Genomic DNA, 12207 nt, shown 5'->3' on the forward strand with positions numbered 1-12207 from the left:
TAGTACTAAGTAAAAATCACATGGATTTAATTCTAGTAACGCCATCTATGAGCCAGCCTACGAACTTTCCAGCCCAACTGTTATATACATTAGAAATGTTATTGTCATTATGATCGGATTGATTATCATCCGAGCATGGTGCATATCAGATTATTATATATAATTAAACACACTGATAAAGATAAAGCTGGCCATTTGGCAATTGAACTAGCGTACAGGGTGACCATAACTATCGGGAGAACTGATGCAAAGTGGTCTACATGTCCGCTACGAGTCTGAACACATTTCTTCAAACGTTTCAACATGTTTTCTTGAATTCTCTTCAAAATTTGAGGATTCTGAGTGGAGTGCAGTGGTTATCATTTCCTGCAAGTGATCCGAATCCAGGGATTTTCACACCTTACACGTCAGATTTCAAAATTACTTATGGGGTTGAGATCAGGAGACCGTAGTGCCCATTCCTACAGGTTCTTTGTGCACTGTCGTCTTTTGTCAGTGTCATAGCTCACATGTAATCAGAGAACAATATCGATATTAATTCCAAACTTTATGGCTACCCTGTATTTTCCCAACCCGTGCAATTTGATTATCGATAAACTTTAAATCAACTAATATAATTTTTTTTATTGTTCAGTTATTTCAATCATGTTTGCTGGAATTTCAGAAACGAGAATATCACTCGTTTTTTATTCAGGTAGTTTAATGTTTTAAAGTATGGTGCATTTTTCTCTTCCGGATCTCTGAAAAATATATGAAATTAAAAGGATGGAAATGTTTTCACACACACATTGAGATTTCGTTTTTTTAAATTATGTCTACTGTTCTAATCTCTGTTACGGAATGGTTATATCAATGTGCTGCGAAACCGGATATTTCAGATTTGGATCCTGGTTAAAGCAGGAAACGAACTTATCTTCGTTCTGTTCCCCCACATATTTCACATTAATGCTTTTCCATTGTTGTGACTATCTTAATGCTGCAGACAAGCTTCACAGCCATACAGTGCCGCCGGCCATGTTGGAATTTGTATGCTATGTTGCCCAGGTAAATATCTGCTGGGGCTATTCCTGGAAATGCATATTTTCTCTGCGGTTGTAGGATGCTAAAGAACACTCGTGAAAACCAATGAATGCAGGCCCCCAAGCTTTCGCCTTGGGCGAAACAGTGGGATCAACTTTGAACGTGTTGTTGCTACTTTTATAGGTTATACACTTGGGGCATAGGCTAGCTAACCGAACGTGGGTTGCGAAAGGAACACACACAAATGTAACATATAAACATACAGGGCGAGACCATGGACGATAACAGGGTAAGACCGTTTATGAAACCTGCATAGTTTAAATTTTAAATAATAATAAAAATATTTTATGGCAAATTATTATAATTTTATTTTTTGGGTGAATCAGCTAATTGGTTACACGGAACGAGCGAATGTGCGGTATAACATTTTTTCTTTATTTTCACATTTCATATAGTTAATGTACTGAAGTGCACACATTTCATTCAAGAAGAATCTTTCATTTCATTTCTTTATTTGTCCATCACAGGACAGAAGTCCCTTTTATGCTGAACATAATATACATAAAGATAATGTTAATAATATACACAAATGTTAACAATAATGTTAATGTTAATACATAAAATAATGTTAACATATTTAAGGCTATTATTTTTCCTCGTGAAAACTCTAAATATACAATATACAGCTTTGAAAGTTGGGAGAGCATTTCAGTTATGAAATTTACATAGGGTGACTTCTCATATAAAAATATATTTTTTTGGTGGTGGAAAATTGAATATGAAAGTTCTGACCTACTTGCGTTTGGCACTCAATATTTCGAGCTCTTTTAATCTTCTAGAATACTAGTTAACTTGACTAAATTTCGTTTATCGACTAGGGTCCGCTCAAGGGCAGGGCGACTGCCAGGGTTGCCGTCCCCCTTGAGTAACGCCAAAACCTTATTTCTGAGTGGATATTTCTTTTAAGACGAGTTGGATTTGTGCAAAATAAAAATAATTGAAGTTATGCTGCGTAACATAATAAGTATACGTAATACAAAGTCATGTAGCAATTTAAGCTGAGATTACTGTTATTTTGATATCGTTATGTAGGTATTAAATAAATACATACCTACAATAAACGTGTTCTTTAACAGTAACACTTAAGGTATTTAAAAAAAATAAGGCTATTATTTTTATCGTGAAAACCCTAAATGTACAATGTGGTCATGTTTGTTTTTATTTATTGATGGGTGGTGGAAACGTTGCGGTACCAGGGTGGAAAGGTAGAAATATGAGGGGGTGCCAGAAATCCATCTCGCCGGGTAAAAATTATAACTGATGTTTTTTTCTTTTCCACTATCTCTGAGAAAGTTTGTTTTAGTGTGTTCTACCTTTTTAATGTACAGGGTGTCCAAGAATTATGTCTAGAACTTCAACTTTTAATAACTCCAATTCTAAGTCTTATTTACATGTTTGTTGTACATGATGCAGAAACTTGTAAAGTTTCTTTCTGTTGAAGGTGACTCATTAGTCGTTGACCATGTAGACGCCACAGGAGAAAGCGCAATGCGTGTCTTGGTTCATAGAGACTAAATCAGATACACAGGTACAGCGAACTTTCGGACTACGTACGTATGGACTTCTTTCTGTGGGGTTACGTGAATGATTGTGTATACCGTACGAACATTGCGGACCTCACTGAACTCAAGCAACGAATCATCGATGTGTTCCACACCACCACAGATGACAGATGACGTTACAGCGTACATGGGCGGAAATTGAATTACGGCTGAATGTGCTCCGTGCAACCAACGGTGCTCACATTCAGGTGCACAACTGAGGGGAGAAACTTTATGAATTTCTGCATCATGTACAGAAAGAGAAAGAATTACCTGGGCCACGAGACCTAGAATTTCGTAACGTCTTAAAACCTGTTGTTTATGCAACCCAAATAACAAATATTAGCTTAAGTTTGCCTGGTGGATCTGAGTTCTCGGGAAGGATTGAGTATTGATAGCAAAAGTCACATGACTCGTGCCCCAGCCACAACAAACAACAGCTGGGTGCTACGAGGCCTCCAGAAGAACATTTCAGGGAGTGGTTTCTTAAGAAGGGTTGGGCTACTCGTAAGGAAATATTGCTTCGACCGATATTAGAGTCATTGTCAAGAAGGTTCACTGAAATTATGTTTTACATCAAGTTCTCATCACAGACACACATGACACATGCTTATTAAAAATTGAATTATTTAAGTCCAGTTTATGCACTGAACCTACAGATTAAAGTGGGATCCGAACCATACGTTCCTCTATCTGGTATTGAATTCGGAAGCCTTTGATTACATGGCAAAGACGATACCACTACGCCATCGGAGAGACAATGGAACGCCTTGAGAAAGAGACGAGCGAAAATTGCTACGTGACAAACCATATTTGGCCGTAAATTTTAAGATAAGGCAATATTTTGTAGTCACAGGTTCGAACCGTGGGAGAGGCATACATTTTATGTCCCATCGTCCATTTCACGAGTTAATTTTTCCTCACAGACACGATTAACGCGAGTGGTAGAAGAAAAGCTAAGTAACATAACTGAAACAGAAATAAAAGTAAAAACCGAAACAACTTTTATCCTTAATATTCTGCAGTCACTTCAGTCGCATTTATGGATGTTACCTTTAAAGAGAGCCGCGGCGTCTCCCTTGTCTTTTCCCCTTCCTTTGTGCTCTCGCTTCCCTCTGTTACGATTGGTCTAATGCTAATGAATGCGATGTTAATTAAAACATCCAAAGAACTAAACAAAACACAATAAACTGCACAAAACAACATTCCAATTGTTTTCGAATCAGAAAACAATTGAGATGCTGTAAAATGAAGTAAAAATGCAGTAATAAAGTAGGAATTTGGTACGGTATAGAATTAAATCGGTGGAGATGTTCGATTTGATTCGCTGTTTGTTATTTAGTGTCGCTATTCTTTCACTTTTGGCAAATCGCGACGATGATGATGAGTGATGATATGATGAAATTGATGAAGGGACACTCACCAAGAAAACCTATGCCTAAGCTGAGATTCGAACCAGGGATCCATCCCGTCGTAACGCGGTGTGCTAACGACTCCACCATTGAGGTCGGATACTAGTGAACATTATACCATATTTTATGTGATCAATCGGGATCAATCAATGGAATGACCTGGCATATTATTATTAATATATTCATATCATAATATCACGTCATATTATTTGGCACGAAGTAACATCAGAGACAATCACTCATGCATTGTTGCCTTTCAACTAATTCCTTGACTTTAGGTTAATCACAACAATAGGATAAATTATGAAACAAATGATAATGAATGTGTGATTTTGCCAGTTATTACGAATTACCTGACACAATCATAATTAAGCAGGCTCGGTGGTCGACACCAAAGTTCTCGGGTTTGAGTGCCGTCTTTGTCACGAATGTTTGAGTATATGTCGTCATCAATTTCATGTAATGGTTACTCGTCCTTATCGTTGCGATCAGCGAACGGCGAAGAAAAGTGATGTTACATAACAAAAATTATAAAAGTAAACATGATAGAAGAATACTTATTACATCTCTCACAAAATTTCCTACAAAACCGGAATATACGAAATATATGAATCTTCTCATACGTTTTCGATTTCTATATTTAACTAGTCGAGACCGAGAACGGGAGAGCAATTTCCAATTCGAGAAACCGAGAGACCGAGATACTGTCAAGTCTCGTTTCTTCTTGACACAATTATTGTCATTATTCTTCCTCAGTAGGTAAATCATAACGACGATTTATGATCAAATAAAGGAGATAAAAGGGCAAGAATAAGAAAGTCATGGCTTCCCGGGACTCCAACCCAGAACCTTTTTTTTTAACGAGATTTGAAATTCTGGAGAAGGCATCCGTGATTCGCTTGGCTTTCTCTTTCCTCTCCTTCTGTTATATTATCATACATGTAGCTATAATTAAAATGAATCTGAGAAAATATGTTGCGATTCATAATTGTGTTGGTTAGATGCTACAGATGCAAACTCCAACCTGGAATAAATTAATGGTTGAACATGAAATTTTCTTACACTGTGACAATTTCTATTTTTTTAGTTTTTGTTTTGTGCACAAATAAGATAATCTGTACTGGACCTTCAGTTTAAAGTAGGATACGAACCACTACGTGCCTCCACCGTTTATCGAACCCGGAATCCTAGATTATAAGCCGACGACATTATCACTACGCCATCGAGGAGGCCCCGTGACAAAATGTTACGATATTCACTCGATCTATACAATAATTTATTTCAACATTTACATTTTCGTTTTCTTCTTTCTTTTTGTTAACTACTCTTATACGACTCATTTTGCGTCTTCGAATTTCTTCTTGTTTCAGGAAAAAATAATATATGCAGGCTGTATAAACACCTCCGTGCAAATAGATAGAAAGCTCAGTCTCGAGAACTAATTTATAACCATTAGGAAACTATTCGAACGTTAACTGCAGATGAAACAATACTTACAGCCACTAACGAAATACCGTATCTATTCTTGTATAGGCTCACAGGCAACAGGTATCTGGTGAGTCATTCACTCTTCCTAACTACGGGCGAAGGTCACTGAACTAAAGAGTGGCAAGCAGGCGTCTGCTCTACCAAACTAGCAGTCGAGGTCACGTGTTACTGTTATCAATGACGTACGAAATAAGGAGGAAGGCAGCTTTCATATCAAACTAGACGTGTGTTTTGGTCCCGTCATTGCATGTAAAACACTTTCTCGTCGTGGCCTTGAAGTTACCTCAGGGCACTCGGCTTCTCTGCAAGAAAGATATATTTCCATTGAGGGGATTATCGCGGATCAGTCGAGACTTTGCGTGCTATATGTACTACACATGTGCGATTATGTGCGCGAAAAATTTCCATTTGTGCGCGCTTAATAAGAAAGCAATAAGATGTCAAAATCCGCAGAGCAGGGTAACGCATCTCCGGTACTATCAGATAATGAGCTCAAACTTCGTCCCCCATATGTGCTGATTTCAAGCTTCTGTTTGGGTTATTTTACGTCGCATTTTTACCTCTTGTGGTAATCGCGACGATGAAGATGATACGAATGCAATGCTACATTTAAGCCTCAACAGGTTTCGAACCTGGATCATTTGGCTTTGTAGAGAGTTACGGTGATTTTTATTTTTATTTTTATTTGGTGTTTTAAGACCACTTTATGTACAGTAAGGCTAATCGGAACTGCACCCACAGTTCAAAGTGGGATCTGAACCACTATGTCACTCCACTGAGTATCGAACCCGGCACTCCTTGATTACAAGGTGACGACGCTACCACTGCGCCATCGGAAAGACTACGAGAGAGAGTTACGGTGACTACCATAAGGAAGAATTGAAAGTAGCAGAACGACTAAGCTATTCCTTAATCAACATCGGGATTGTTAATGAATATTATGAATGTCAGTTCAAATTGGAAAAGAAACTACGAAATTTCCAGAGTGCGTTACAAAGTTACTCAGTCTATGCGACGCTTGGTGAGCGCCGGAGCCGCTTGAACAGGTGAACAAAATCCCGATTCTCCTCGTCGGGATCGAACCCAGATCTCTCGCATGGCATCAAACGCCCGCCCTAACGACTGAGCTACCGCGGCACTTTGTAGGCGAATCAATTTCGGACATATAAAGTGTATCTCCTGTCTATTCTGCGACTTGACTTGAGAACAGGCGATTTTCCGACGAACAACATTCCACCCAACAAGTCAAGTGACTTTCCTACATTTCCTGCGCCTATTGGCTTTTGCATGAAAGACGAGTTGCTCTTCAGACAGACAGAATCACCTGATCACCTAAAGGTGCAATGTGTGTTGCCTACCCTTCCGGCATTATTTACTGCCATTAAAGTCTTATGGGAAAGTACTGCTTTCCACCACTGTACAACGAACAGCATGTAAATATGTAACTTAGAATTTAAGTTATCAAAACTTGAAATTGTAAAAAATAATTCTTGGACGCCCTGTATTAAGTATGTCCTGTGCACGTCCCTTTACAACCTACACTTTTAACCTATCTCAAGGGTCTTTTTACACACCCTTTTTTAAATATCAGGTTAGGATTTTAGATAAGGGGATTCTCCAGAAGGGTGCAAAATGGCCATATGTACCGTAGCACACAAAAAAATGAATTTACCAATTCATTCATTCTTGCAGCATGCAATCGCCATCTGTTGCTCTAATATTTATTGACGAGATGTTTGAGCAGTCCATGGCTTTTGCTCAATGTGCGAAGAATACGGCCATTTTCACCTATATTTAGATAAAATTAATTTTGACGTCATTTTGTGACATTTAAAACATAATCTAAGCCTTGGTCTCGCTCTCTTAACAACCGTGCACGGACAATTAGTCTCGGCAATCCCTGCGGGGGGGGGGGGGGGGGGGAAGGGACAATCTATGAACACAGCAACTCTGCACCTCTGACGTAGATCCAAACTTGCAGTAACAAAATACTAACGTGTCCGCACACGTCACATTTGCGTTCAGAATCGCATCTGGATATCAAATTTACGTCACGATGGAGCGCGTGCGCATATCTGATTGTAAGCTTGATAGCGTCAGCGTTGTTAGTAAAGGAAAACGTAATTTACGGGGTAATTAATATTAGCGAACTTTTATACGCTACTGTGATAGAGATCGCCATATAATAAACGGGTCCCGACTTCTATTCCCGGTGGGGGACATTAAACTGTGATTAATGTCTTCGTATATATATATCTATAATGAGTTAATTTTAATGCTAGAATCATGTCATGAGCTAATTTTAAAGCTAAAGCCATGAGAATCGTTGCTAGTAATTTTAAAGTTTTCTTTTAATGAATGATGCTGTAATGTCAGGAAAATATTGCCGTTAGTAAGGAATTAACGCACTGTAATATTCTTATAATTTATATTCTGTTGTGACACGCAAGTTTGGTAGTAGTACGTAACAATCAAGAGAAGAGATGCAAGGTATGCAGGGATAGAGTGGCTCACAATACTCGCTTAATTGAAATGTGTTACGCGTGTTACCAATTATGAACGTTAGGAAACAGCTTTCATTCCGTCTGTATGCTGAATATCTATTTTGTAAACCTCAAAAGTATTTGGGGTAGAGGGTGGGGGAGAGCTCACCACAGTCGTAGACATTTTAAAATACAAAAAAGATCATTGCATATTTTAGCAAATGCTTATAAAACTGAAACGTACAAACCTCTTTTTTTTTTAAAAAAAAAAATCTACATGCGAAGACTTCCAAGTTTATGTATGCTCGAAACAGTCATTACTGTTTTCACGAAATGAAATCGTATCACGCCGCTAGATTTGGACGAAATCAACTATCCAAAAACAATAGACAATCACAAATGCAATTCCAGACTAGAAAATATAGTTTGACATTCCCAAAGTGCAGATAACTCCCCCCCTCTCCCCCCCCAAAGGGCCATTTTACGCAGTCTTCGCGCTTTGAAGACAGGGATAGTAGTTTCGAGTTCTGAGTAACTCATGCGTATTGGAATGTTAACGCAATTGAATGTTCGTTCATTCCTTTTTATATCGCCACAATTGGTCTACAGAGGTTAAAAAGATTTTTTCTGGCACATTCTCCGTGGCGGAGTATTTAGCACAGTGCGCTACGATGCCAGGGGTCCCGGGTTCGAATCCCGGCCTGAGCATGGGTGTTCCTTGTGAGTGTCCCTTCATCAATTTCATCATATCGTCACTCATCTTCATCTTCGCGATTAGCCAAAAGTGGCAGAAAAGTGAAGTAAAATAAACCAAATATCAATCATTCATATTTTTGTGAACTAATAAATTTTGTTAAGAGTCATGGAACTCGTTAGTGACGGAGAGAAGAGAGAGAATTGGTAGACAATGTAAAAATATTATTTATTAAGTGAGGACCATAAATTACATTGTAACTACATAGAGTTACACCTTTACTGTACTTAGTAAGTGTAGTAAATAGCTCATTAATACGTATTCATTAATTGCACGATCAACAGCTAAAGAAAAACTTTGCATGGACTAGTTTGACATTGAACCCACTTTATCTTACCCCTGTACGTCAGTTGTAGTTTTACGTCCTTCTCTTCCTGCAACAATTAAAAGGAAACTTTAGAAGTTGCTGTTCGATTCAAAAGTTTCCGAAGGGAAAAAGCTGTAGAAAAGAGAACAAAAGAGTTGTTTGTTCTTGGAAATAAAAGGAACGCACTCTTGAGGAATTTTCCACGCTGCTGGAGGAAAACAAGTCTTGATGTCAGAAACAATGAGGGGAAAACTTCGGGGGGTTGAGATTAAATCATGTTTTCATTGATGGCGTGAGGGCCGGCAAACAACAGATAGCATCTCTATTGTGCTTATGCTTTTTATGTCCTAGGTGTGCAGGAGTAGACGGCGCGAGAGGATGAAGGTTAGAAAGCTTCAGTTTCAGGATGCCGAGATTTAGTTTATTGTTAACTTCAGATTAAACTCATTTTATACTTATAGAAGTTATCGATAAAAACAACCAGTCTTTACAGAGTTATTTGTTCAAATGTGATTCAGTTAATACGCGTAGTTTAACTTTACGGCTGCTTTATTCTATAAGCTAAAACTCATAGAAAGTAGCCTATTGTATGCATGAACGGCCGAAGCTGTTCTTTTTCATTAATGGTTAAGGTAATGTTCCATGTGCCATGCCATATGTCATGTATAGGGGGATGTTCTCGGCTGTTTGGAAGGTGAGGTGATCAGCACCACGCTTCTGTCGCCATTTCGCCTTTACCCTCCTCCAGGTACCAATTTATTAATATTTGAGGTTCCATGAGCTCCAGAATAGGTTTTCGCAGGGAGAAGGTCGAAAAAATTCCGATTTTAGATCACCAAACCCGGGAATCGAACCCGGGTCTCCGCGTGACAGTCAGACACCCTACCGACCTGACTATTAATAACCATCTAATATTTATAATCAACCTCATATGATTAAATATAGTTAGCAGCCCGTTAAGGGTCAACTATAACTTGTAGAACGTACTGCATGCATGGCCTACCAAGGGTTTTCTTTATTTTTCATGAATGCTATCTAATATTTACACTACTTTTACAATAGACCTCGTATGCTTAAATATGAAAATGTAAAAACAACGCAAACCTATGACGCAAGAAGCCCGTTGAGGGTCAGGGCCTCCCAAGTGGCTTTTTGTTGGTTGATGCGTAGTCATCACTAGAGCCTGGATTTTTATGTAGAAAAACATGCGAAATATGTACATAAATATATAGAAAATGTCGCTGAAATATGTAAAAAATGTAAATTTACTGAAATATGTCCCTTATATTAAAAGAGGAACATAATTTATGAGTATTTGAAAATAAAATCCTTAGAGAAATATTTGGAGCTAAAAGAGATGAGGTGACAGGTGAGTGGAGAAGGTTACATAATTTGTATTCATCTCCAGATATTATTAGAATGATTAAATCAAGAAGACAGGTGGACAGGCAATGTGGCTCGAATGGGTGAGGAAAAAAAATACAGGATTCTTGTTGGGAAACCTGATGGTAGGAGATCTGTAGGAAGGCCAAGACGAAGATGGAGGGATAACGTTGAGATGGATATAAAGGAGGAAATCGGGGATGGAAAAGATTGTATTGATCTTACCCAGGATAGGGACAGATGGAATGCTTGTGTTGCTGCAGCCATAAACGTTCGGGTTTAAGAAGGCTAGAGAGTTAGTTAGTCACTGAAATATCTAAAAATAGGTATGTATATTAAAATATCTAATATGCGTATTATTTGTGATTTCTGTGCTTCTGAGTAGGGTTAACTGTAATAGCGACCCGGTACTTCATATAAAAATCTTTAGTTCTTAGATTAGCTTTTCGGGTACGTCGAACCTGAAAGTTCGTTTCAAGTACACGTTATTTCCTGGACTGGACCTACGGGTTGAAGTTGTGCATCGGGAATGAAACAAGAACCCTCCTTTCATTGCAAGAAGACGATGTTAGCCACTACCGTCTCGAGGAGGCTGTAAAGTGGACACGAATCATGCATCTCCTCTCTTAATACACTTTTACGAACCATAAATAAAGAACTTTAATTTTAATATATGTTTTTTCAATCCAATGTAATTATCTATACTTTACTTCTAATTAATGTTCGCGTTGTAATTAGAAAACTAAAGTTACTTTTTAGGGCATTCATTTTTCTCATTGTCATCATCTCTCAACAAGCGAGGAACGGTGGAGGCGCACGAGGAAAAGCGCGATTAAGATCAGAACTGGAACACAGTTCCAAAAAGAAATCTGATTACCAATGCCCAAATGTTCAATAGTTTGTTCCTGAATACTTTTTAACGCCTTTCCTTTCCCCCCGCTTATCTGCAGGCGGAACTGTGGGCTAGAGGAAGAAAGATTAGCAAATGAAGCGGAATTCGAACTCAATTTGTCCCTTTGGACTGAGCCTAGTTCCCTTCACACCACTCCTATCATTTCCAATTTGCACTTCTATGTCATTTGAGCGAGCTGAAATCTCTTTCCCATTAGGGGATCCTTGCGGATATTGTCCCTAATGGAAAACTCCCCCTTCCCCCTTTCACCTCTTCTTGTCGTTATTTCCTCTTGCTAATTTTTTTCTTTTATTTCTCCCTCCCTTTTTTCCCCCTTTCATGTTTTAGCCAACCTTGGTGGATCATGATTAATGGTGAGAATTCGTTCTCACAGACAGTTAATGTGGATCCTGAAACTTCTGCAACCCACACACCTAACCGAGACTGCCCTTCCTTCTTTTCTATGCAGAGAATTGTAAGTAGGTAGTTGATGAACTGAGAAGTATTAAAAATGACATAAAAAGTATAAAAAATTACATCGAATGTTAATATGTAAGCCTGGATGTTTCATAAATCACAAAATAGTTGCCTACTTCTGAAATTATTTGAATAAATGGACATATCTACTCTCTGTTCAGTGCAAGAACGAAGTCATTGTAATCAAGAGCACGTGACCTGTGAGCTTGCTCATTGGTTGTCAACCAGTTCCTTCGTAGATTACCGAACCGGAACACCTGCGTCGAAATCAGCCATTAGGATCTCTCAGGTCACATGGCTTTGTTAACATCGACTTCATACTTGCTGTGGACAGAGAATAGCTTCCAAATTGTCCTCAACGATGGTGGTGCGTCAGCGCCGAAAATGTAC

The sequence above is a fragment of the Lepisma saccharinum genome, chromosome 6, assembly GCF_977018435.1.
Source record: "Lepisma saccharinum chromosome 6, izLepSacc3.1, whole genome shotgun sequence".
Classification (NCBI taxonomy): Eukaryota; Metazoa; Arthropoda; class Insecta; order Zygentoma; family Lepismatidae; genus Lepisma; species Lepisma saccharinum.